The sequence below is a fragment of the Eurosta solidaginis genome, chromosome X, assembly GCF_040869045.1.
Source record: "Eurosta solidaginis isolate ZX-2024a chromosome X, ASM4086904v1, whole genome shotgun sequence".
In the NCBI taxonomy this organism is placed as follows: Eukaryota; Metazoa; Arthropoda; class Insecta; order Diptera; family Tephritidae; genus Eurosta; species Eurosta solidaginis.
The window spans coordinates 186,502,852-186,513,863 of record NC_090324.1 but is presented as its reverse complement, the minus strand read 5'-3'; positions in this window follow the sequence as shown (position 1 = coordinate 186,513,863).

The window sequence follows — 11,012 nt, the reverse complement described above, 5'->3', positions numbered from 1 at the left end:
TAACGTTCGGTTGCACCCGAACTTAACCTTCCTTACTTGTTTTTGACTAACTTAGAGGTAAGTAATTGATTACTGAAAATTTAATATGCCATATATACAAAGTCAACACTTACAGTTGACCATTGTTAAGATGCCAAGGAGAGGTCACAGTAACTTATGTCGTCGTACTCAACAAGCAAGACATCATCGAAACAATGCAACGCGTCCAACGTAAGAGGAACATAGTATAGAAAGGCAATCAGGTAGAGTCGGAATGGCTAAATTTCGTGAGCGACATTCACAGGAGCTTAACGAAGCTTACAATGAGCGACAGCGATTGAGAAGAAGAGAAGTTCGCGCTCGACAAAGAGAAGAGGCAAGATCACACCGTGTAAATGCTGGACGACAGCCCCGCCAGCAACCAGATATTCTTTTGGATATTGTACGTGCAGCCTTTCGATATAATCCGAACATTCAATACAGGGCATCGGTTCAATTTGGTCAGATGCCTCACGTTTGTGAGTATTGCAATGCAATTAAATTTGAGAAGGAACCACCTGTGCTGTGTTGCACGGGCGGAAAGGTTAAATTGCCAGAGGTGCTTCCACCACCAGAGCCATTGCGCCAGTTGCACTACGGTGAATCTCCTAATTTGAACCATTTCTTGCAACACATCAAAATGTATAACGACTGTTTTCAAATGACGTCGTAAATGAGCAAAATTATAACCCAACATTCAAGGTAATTTCACTAACCCCAGCTATGTATGCTATTACAACAACACTATAAAATGCACACACGGCCCAAACATAACAACCCAATAAACAAAACGGACTCGCCTGGAATTCGCGGCGAGCTCGCTTTCTCTGATAATTTACTTCGAGGCGAGTGTTCAGCGAATCAGAATTCCCACTCGTGTCACTTATCGTCCGCGAATCGTGATTTTTATTATACTCGGATCGTCCGTAAAATGCAGTTTTTTATCATTAGCGATTCGAAATTTTTATCTGTTGTCGTCAGTTGTCGCAAAATAGAGATAACTGGCGTGACGAGTCCGAAAAATCTAATTTCGAGATATTGCCTCGAGTTCGCGGAGAGTCCGAGAAAATGCATTTGAGAAAATCTAATTCCGCGATATCGCTTCGAGTTGGCGGCGAGTCCCAGAATTGCATTCGATAAAATCTAATAGGTTAGGAGTTCGCGGAGAGGACGAGAAAATGAGTTCGAGAAAATCTAATTTCGCGATATCGCCTCGAGTTCGCGGCGACTCCGAGAAAGTGCATTCGAGAAAATTTTATTTCGCGATATCGCCTCGAATTCGCGGCGAGTCCGCGAAAATGCTTTCTGATTTCGCAATATCGCCTCGAATTAGCGACGATATTATTTTCGCCTTTGTGTATATTGGGAAGACACATGGAACGCATGATACAACATTTTTTGTAGGGATTGCACAATCTGCCACTTTTCTTGCAACTAAAAGGCAATGATTATAGAATTTACCTTAATTTTGATAGATTCGTGAGCAAGTTTTTCATCTGGCTGGATCTCTTTTACCGCATTCAGATCAAGAACACAAACATCTCCAAATATACTTTATCGGAGATTCACATGATGAAGTTAATCGGCGTTGTACGGTTTTCAGTACAACAAAAAGAGAAATAGTACAGCAATTGCAACAAATGTTACACGAACACAATGAGCTCATCAAACTTTTTAAGACAAAATGATAGATCCGGCCAATCGTTAGTAAAAAAATTGTAATCGCAACATTATCGTGTCGCCACTTCATTATTTGTTAATTCTTAGGTGTAGAGACAAATAAAATGGTTTCTTCTATGAATTTTTATGCTTACCGATTTATGATTCGAAGAGATATTGACAATCACCTTCTGCGATATCGACGCGTGTTTCAACAATACGCCGTTGATATGTATGTTAAGATTGAGACGGAGCGACTCAATTACATTCGACACAATCAAGGTAAATTGCAATCCGAAGGATATATCCACTTGCGAGATGCTATCAATAGCGATGTGGATATTGCAGACTCACAATTTTGCCAGCGACTTCTATTGGGAGTCCGAGGCATATGCATGAGTATGCCTAGGATGCAATGACTTACGTCCGCAATTATGGACGACCGGATTTGTTTGTGACGTTTATTTGCAATCCCAAATGGGACGAGATTACGCAGCTGTTGCATCCCGGCCAATCACCAAGCGATCGTTGCGACGTCACAGCACGGGTGTTCAAACAAAAATTAAGACGTTTGATGGACTTTATTGTGAAACACGTGTATAAAAAAGAGGTTTGCCGCACGCCCACATTCTCCTTTGGATGATGGATAAAATTAGACCAAACCAAATCGGTGATTATTATTTTGGCGGAGATTCCTGATCCTGTATTAGATCCAGAGCTGCACGAAGTGGTTAAAACAAATATGCTACACGGACCATGTGGTAAACACAATCCTTCTTTGGTTTGTATGTCCAACCATAAATGCACAAAGCGATATCCATGTGCTTTTATTTCAGAGACTCAATCTGGAAACGATGGATACCCTCTCTACCGTCGGCGGTCACCAAATGGCAATGGCCGAACATTCATCACTCAATTGAAGGGAGTGAATATTGAGATTGATAATACATGGATTGTACCATATTCGCCAATATTGTGTAAGGCATTTAAAACGCATATCAATGTTGAATATTGCAACTCATTGACATCGATCAAGTATGTTTGCAAATACGTCACAAAAGGTAGCGATATGGCAGCCATTGGTGTTGAGCGAGACGAAATTTGTAAGTTCCAAATGGGCCGTTGTGTAAACTGCAACGAAGCACTCTGGAGAATATTTTAATTTGCTATTCATGAACGTTATCCTACTGTTGTACACTTAGCAGTTCATTTGGAGAATGGCCAAAGAGTGTATTTCAACACAGAAAACGTAGCACAGAGAGTGGAGAGGCCACCAGCAACAACATTAACGAGTTTCTTTTCAACTTGCGCCTGTGACCCTTTTGCGAGAACGTTGCTTTACTCGGAGATGTGTCGATATTTTACATGGAATGCATCTTTGAAGAAATAGATGCGCAGAAAGCAAGGTCAACCAGTAGATGGATATCCAGGTGTGCTTCAAGTGATGCACTCGGACGAATTTATACAATCCATCCAAAGAACGACGATTGTTTCTACCTTCGGCTGCTTTTGGTTAATGTGCGCAGCCCAACTTCATTTAAGTCATTGGGAACTGTGGATGGTACGGTGTGTGCAACTTTTCGAGAAACATGTTAACGATTGCAATTACTTAAATTGGATGATCCAAAACAAAATTCCGGGAGAATTACAATGCTAAAAATCAGTCGATTTAGATTTGCCTGGAATGCCCCCTCATCATTTGCGTCTCAAAGTTGGATCTGTAGTTATTATGCTTCGTAATCCGCATGCACCAAAACTTTGTAATGGAACAAGACTGATTGTAACCAAGCTTATGAGCAATTTGATAACGGTAAAGCTTTTAAAAAGACCATTCAAGGGAGAGGAATGCCTGATTCCGAGAATGCCCTTGACTTTAAATGATTTGCCGTTTCAGTTTAGGCGTATTAAATTTCCAGTGAAACTTGCATATGCGATGACCATTAACAAGTCACAAGGACAGTCGTTGCAAGTCTGTGGCATAAATTTAGAGATGCCACGCTTTTCACACGGCCAATTATATGTAGCGTGTTCCCGAGTTGGGAAACCATCAACACTTTTTATTACGCTCCAGATCAGAAACCTAAAAATGTTGTGTATCGTGCAGCTTTGAATTGAGCACATTGATTACTCTGCCCTTTTTATAGGGTGCAATAAAATGAATAGAATTCAATGATACACTATTTAATTTAACTTTATTTTCTGAAACAAATATACATAGCGTTGTGAATTTAATTCAAATCATAATTTAAATAAATCTATAACCTAAGTTATTAGCAATCACAGATTTCTAACCAAAACTCGAATTCTCGAAATTAATTCATTAAAATAATATATTTTGGGCAAAACGAAGTTTGCTGGGGTTAGCTAGTATGGTATATAATTTGAATTTAAAGAAAAATATTAATGGATAACATAAAGTCTAATCTACATTGCTTGGTTGCTTTCATTTACTCAGCTGACAGTCAGTTGATAAAAAAATATAATATAAGTAATTATGAATATTTTATATAAAAATATTGACAAAATTGAAAAAAGATTAAAAGGTTGACTTACAGCATTTTCAGCGAAACATAGCAACGATATTTAGAGCATAACAATATTTATTTTAAGTATAGTGGAACATCCAATACAAAATTTTCCAAAAAGTATTTTGATTTTCGAAAAACAACTTTGAAATTTGTACAAAATGCTAAATTTCAAATAGTAAACTCGTAACTGATAGTAAAGAACTAAAGGGATTGGAACTTTGGCACGTGGCCGACCTAACCAAGCTATATCAGATTGGGACTAATATACTTATTCCCTTTCTTACACCAACACCATTCGCAGCTCCGGGTGGATTCTCGATGTCTTTTGATCAATTTTCCTGTAGGCAGAGAGACGATGGAAATTTCCTCTTTGGAAGATGATGGATTTTCCCAGGATCCTTATGTAAATCTTCTGTCTCCACCTTCCAGCAGCAGATTGATTTTCGCTCACCAAAAACTTTTCGTATATGCGGGTCGAATTGAATTTGTTTTTATTTTAATATTATTTTAATTGAATAGATCGCAGACTTTCGCGTCTTAAATAAAAGACTTAGTTAAATCACGATACCGGTATAAATACCCGACACTTTGACTATGTTTTAGTTGATTTTTTTTCCTTGTTGATTCGTCGACGATTCGAATTAAAAAGGAAAGACGCTCTCCTTTTGCGGAAGTCATTACCGATATTTTTGGTGATATCAGTCAGCTGATCGGTTATCTCCTTTGACATTACAACTCTCAGCTTTCGGAATTAGAAACTGTTCCCACCCAGTGTTGTAAGACGTATTATATTAAACCAAAAAAATTTATTTGTTTATTTGAAAATCAAAGAAAAACCAAAGCGCCCCACATATCAGCTGAAAGCCACTAAAAAAGGCGTGGAGTTTACCACGGTTGTAAATCCTTGGCGTGAAATGTGCCTATAAGTTTGCCACTCAGGTCTTCGAGAACGTAATAAGATGATCCTAGTTTTTCCCGAACCTTTGCTCTAAGAAACGTTTTAGCTAACTTTGCATTAAACCCCATCGCCAAATTGCTCTGTGCAAAACTTCTTCGTAGTACTTCTTGTCCAGACACATATTTTATTTCTGTAGAGGCCAAGTTGTATCGTTCAGTATTGCTTTCAAAAGCTTTATGGAAATTACCTCGAACTTTGTCTCTAACAGACAAAATATTGTCGAAACGATCGCCGGATTCAACTATGCCTTCTCACGTTATATATATACCACGTAAGATCTCGTAGTTGTGACCATGGGTAATCATATGCTGCCCGAAAACATCAAAGTACGGACTATATCCGGTGGATTGGTGAATTGAATTTCGAAGTGCTGAGTTTATACTGCTGAGATGACAATCCCAGTCTCGCTGATCCTTTCGAATATACGCTCTCAAAGCAGCATTTATCGAACGGTTTATCCTTTCGGAAGAGTTGCTTTGAGGTGAATGTATGGCAGTATACGTGTGTTTTATTCCGAATTTGGATAAGAAAGCTTCGAACTCCTTCGCTCTAAATTGACTGCCATTGTCACTCAAAATATACTCAGGTATTCCGAATACGTCAAAAACGTGTACTTTTAGAAGGTTTATAATAGAAGATGACTTCAACTTTTTTAGTGGATACAGGAATGTAAACTTTGACATATGATCGAGTAAAATGAGAATACCTATGTGGCAATTTTTTGATCTGGGGAAAGGCCCAATCACGTCAATATATAATCTCTCAAAAATCGGTTCAAATGGTGTATATTTTCCCATAGGTGGACGCAGAACTTTGATAGGATATTCCGTTGTTTTACATACTTCGCAGTTAGTTACGCAGGTAATATTTATAATAACCCTACTTGGTATATATTTATAATAACCCTACTTGGTAGGATTTTAGATAGTATGATTCTTTGATAAGAAAAAGTAACAAATTTTATATATACATAATTTTATTAGAAAATGGATGATTTCTTTTTTTTGAGTAATTCCGTTATTCCATAGATCCAATATCAAATATTTTGATTGAGATGCTTTATTAAAAAAAAATAGTAGATACATTAATAACCATTGTTAAATACATTATATTCTATTATTTAGATGTGCTTATAACTATTTGTTATTTCCGTTTGTTATTTTTAGCAATTTTTTTTACTACTTTTATCATTTTTAAACTTTTTCTATTTTTAACAATGGACTTCTCTGTCTGCTTAGTCGTTTTTTAAACCACTTCAATTCTTTTATTTTTCAGTTCTTTCTGGTCTACGACATTGAATATATTTTCATACCATTTCGATGCTTCACTACTGCAAAATTTTATTAGAGAGTTATACCGTTTTTCCATAAATGAAGCTAATATCTTTGTTAACTATCACTATTATTTTCTAAGATTAATATGGTATGTGTATGTAATCGTGCTCTTTTTATTTAGTTGATTTATGGAAAAGCGGTGTAGCTCGACTTATACCATTATTCCACACATCCCCTCAATTTCCATGCAGAATTCGCTTTCTCTGGGTCGCCCTTAAAAAAATTCGTTTCTGTGGTAGATATATTTTCGACATAACTTAAAATCGGGAAATTTTGCAACTTGACTTTCCAACTTTTCTTTAAACTCAACATAATCTTTATCTAAGAAGGCCTCGGAAGAAACAGTAAGTGATTCTACTCCACCCTCGGAGTGTATACGTGACAGCGCATCCGGTACGAAATTCGCACAACCTTTTCTATGTTCAATTTTGAAATCGAATGCTTGTAGTTTGAGAGCCCACCGAACTAAGCGCCCACTGAGGTCAGTCTTGTTCATTAACCAACGCAAGCTCGCATGGTCTGTTATAACCGAACAAGTTTGGCCCTCTACGTATGCTCTGAACTTCTTAATTGCCAGAACAGCTGCCAAACACTCTCTTTCTGTCACTGAATAGTTTTGTTGGGCTCGATTTAATTGGGACATGTAAGCTATAGGGATTTCATCACCTTCATCATTCTTTAGAGCAAGTACTGCTCCTACTCCATGCAAGCTTGCATCGCATTGGATGATAAAAGTTTTCGAAAATCCGGATTTGCTAAAAGAGGAGCAGATGTTAGTCGGGATTTTATTAGGTCGAATGACTCTTGTGGTTCTGCTGACCATTCGAATGTTCTGGACTTCTTTAAAAGCCCAGTAAGCGCAAACTCACTTCAGAAAACTGTGGAACAAACCGCCGATACCACCCAGCCATACCTAGGAATCGACGAAGCTCTTTCACAGACATCGGAACTGGATAGTTAACTATTGTTGATACTTTATCAGGATCTGTCTTCAGTGTCCCAAAGCCTACTATATATCCCAAATAACGAACCTCAGTCAAACAAAATTTGCTTTTTGCTATGTTTATTGTCAGTCCTGCTTTACGAATGTGACTGGCCACTTCTTCAAGTAATTTCAGATGTGACTCGAAGTCTTCAGAAACTAACAATTCGTCCAGATAAACAAACACTTTTTCCTTTAGATGGTATGGTATCACACGGTCCATTAATCTGCACATTATCGGAGGAGCATTGCAGAGTCAAAACGGCATCACCGTATACTGGTAAAGTGGCCTATTTGGTACGGTAAACGCCGTATTTTCCCGAGAATTCATTTCCAGAGGGATTTGCCAAAAGGCATCCTTCAAATCCAAGCTGGAAATGAATTCCGCTCGCGGTAGTCTCGTTCCTTCGATCTGTGGGAGCGGATATGCGTCTTTGACTGTCAACGCGTTTACTTTCCGGCTATCCAAACACAAGCGCACCTTACCAGATTTGCGAACCAACACCACTCGAGAGGACCACGGTCTATTGGACTCTTCAATGACTCCTAATGTTAGCATCCTATCCAACCAGACTTTGCGTTAAGAAATGAATGCCGAATGTAAACGAAGCAACAATCATCAGCGGTAAAATCAAAGGTGAAGATGTGCTCATGCCACGGATCCCAATGATTCCTACATCCATTCAATTCCACCAAATATGCTTACAAAATTCCATTCAATTTACAGAACAATAAACTAAATTATCAACAAACAAAACAGAAAAAATAACGCAACATTCACTCGATCTTGGGCGTTAAAACGTACGCCGGGTAAAGCTAGTTATAAAATGTTTATCCATGATCGAACGATATTTCCAATATCTTTGTCGAAAGAAGATTTATATCATCAATAACATAACGCAATTATTATAATTCCAAATGGGGTCAAAGTCCTGATATATTTTCATCAATTTTAAGATTTTTGTGTTTAAAACCATTTTTAAGATATCACCACCATTATTTGGATTTTCGCTGTTTTTGCTATAGAGATTTTTCCAACAAATTTATTTATTTATTTTCATAACTATTTGGCAGCTTCCAAACAAGTGTAAAGAAATTTAATTGTAAAATTTGTCACACAACTGAGCATAAACTACGCAACTGCACGAAATCCCTTAAACTTTCATCTGCTCGCAGAGTCGATTTTATTAAGAGCAATAATAGCTGCCTGAATTGTTTATCGTCTGGACATACTGTGTTGAAATGTACAAGCACATAACACTGCAGCACTTGTCATTCTCGACACAACATACTCCTGCATATACAAAAAATTCAACAAAAGACAGCAGCGCATGCAAAGCAAAATTCCAAGTCACAGTCTAGAACGTGCAACCTTGTCATGCGCATACAACCACAGGTGTACTTCTAGGCACTGCTCGTGTCAACATTAATTATAATAATACAAATTTTTCATCTAGTGCCCTAACTGATTCTGCTTCTGAATGCTCGTTCATCACCGAACGTCTTAAACGTCGAATTAACCTGCCATCCAAGAAAATTCGAGCTCAAGTTTCCGGTATTACCAACTCATTCTCTGCACAGGTCAAAGAATCTTGTTCATTAGAGTTGCGGTCCCTAATTGACCAATTATTCTCTTTGAACGCAACGGTCCTTCTCCTGCCTCAACTAACAGGGAATCTTCCAACGTGCCTGATCAGTGCGATGACAAAGCAATCATTCCCAGATCTCGAGTTGGCATATAACAGATTCTTTGTAAATGAGCAAGTGGATCTAGTTCTTGGAGGGGACATTTATCCTCAAATCATCCTGAACGGATTGCAGAAGGATGTGCTTGGTACACTCTTAGCACAAGAAACTGTTTTCGGCTGGATTCTTACAGGCCGTGCAGATGCTCAAGAGAAAAAAAACCGAATCGTCTCTTATTACAGTGACGTATCATTGGGTAAACAACTATCCGGCTTCTGGGAGCTCGAAGAACTCCCCAAAAACAAACTTCTAAATCCAGGGGAACAATACTGCGAGGAATTGTATAGAAATACAACCACGAGCGATAATACAGGGAAATATACTGTCTCACTACCATTTAAACGGGAATTTACTTCAAACATCTCCCTAGGACCATCTCTTAAAGGAGCCTGCTCTTAGTTCTTCTGGAACGACACACGCCTCGCAAGAAATCCATATATCAAGGATCAACAGCATCGTGCCACCAAACTCCTCTGACCATTATTTCCTACCTCATCACGCCGTCATCAAGGAAGAAAGTACCTCCACTAAAGTTCGCGTCGTATTTAACTTATCTACTCCGACTGCAAACTGAGTAAGCCTAAACGACGTTCTCATCCTTCGTTGGAAACTATACAAATACGTCTTCAACAGAGATATTAAGGAAATGTACCGTCAAATTATGGTACATCCGAACCAAACAAAATATCAGCGCATAGTATTCCGTACGAGCCCTGAAGACACCATAAGCCTTTATGAACTGAAGACTGTGACATTTGGGGTAAACTGCGCTCCGTATCTCACACTAAGGACAATTTACAATTGGCAAAATACGTCGAAAATACTTTTCTAATTGCATCCACAATACTCAAAGAGTATATGTATGTGGACGATATTCTTGCTGGTGGACACTGCATCCAATCAATTTCTGCCAGAGATCTAATATCTCAAGTCTTGCAATCAGCCGGATTTCCACTACGAAAGTGGACAGCCAATTGCGACCAAATTCTAAAAGATATTCCTAAACACTATCTACTTAATAAAGATTTCCTGGAATTCGAAGACGCAAGTTCAGTGCAGGTACTAAGAATAAGATGGAATGCACACAATGATGAGTTTTACTTCATCACAAAACCAATGGAAAATTGCGACAATATAACAAAAAGAGCGATCCTATCGGCAATCGCTAAACTGTTCAACCCATTAGGAAGGCTTGGTCCAATAATAGTCGTAGCCAAAATAATCATGAAAAATATTTGGCTTGAAGGTACAAAATGGGATGAATATGTTCCATCAACTACGTCGGAACGTTGGAAAACCTTTATGGAAAAGTATCATGAAATCAATAAAATGCGGATACCGCGATGGACACGTTTTTCCCCGCACAACAAAGTGGAAATTCACGGTTTTTGTGACGCATCTGAGAAATATGCCGCGGCAGTATACCTACGAGTGGAAAACAATGACCAAGTTCCGATCAATTTGCTTTTGGCAAAAACAAAAGTAGCTCCGGTAAAAACCATCTCACTTCCCCGACTGGAATTATGCGGAGCCGTACTACTTTCCGAAATGATGGAAACAATTCTAACAAATCTCAACTTACGGAATCCAAAAATCTGCTTATGGACAGATTCAACGAATGGAATGGATACGAAAGCCCCCTTATTCGTGGTCAACTTTCGTAGCGCACCGTATTACGAAAATCGTAGAAAAGGTTAGAAAGGATAACTGGCGCATTTGGTTTCCGGATCAAGCCCAGCCGACATGGCTAGCAGAGGACTTTCAGCACATGAACTGGTCAACAATTC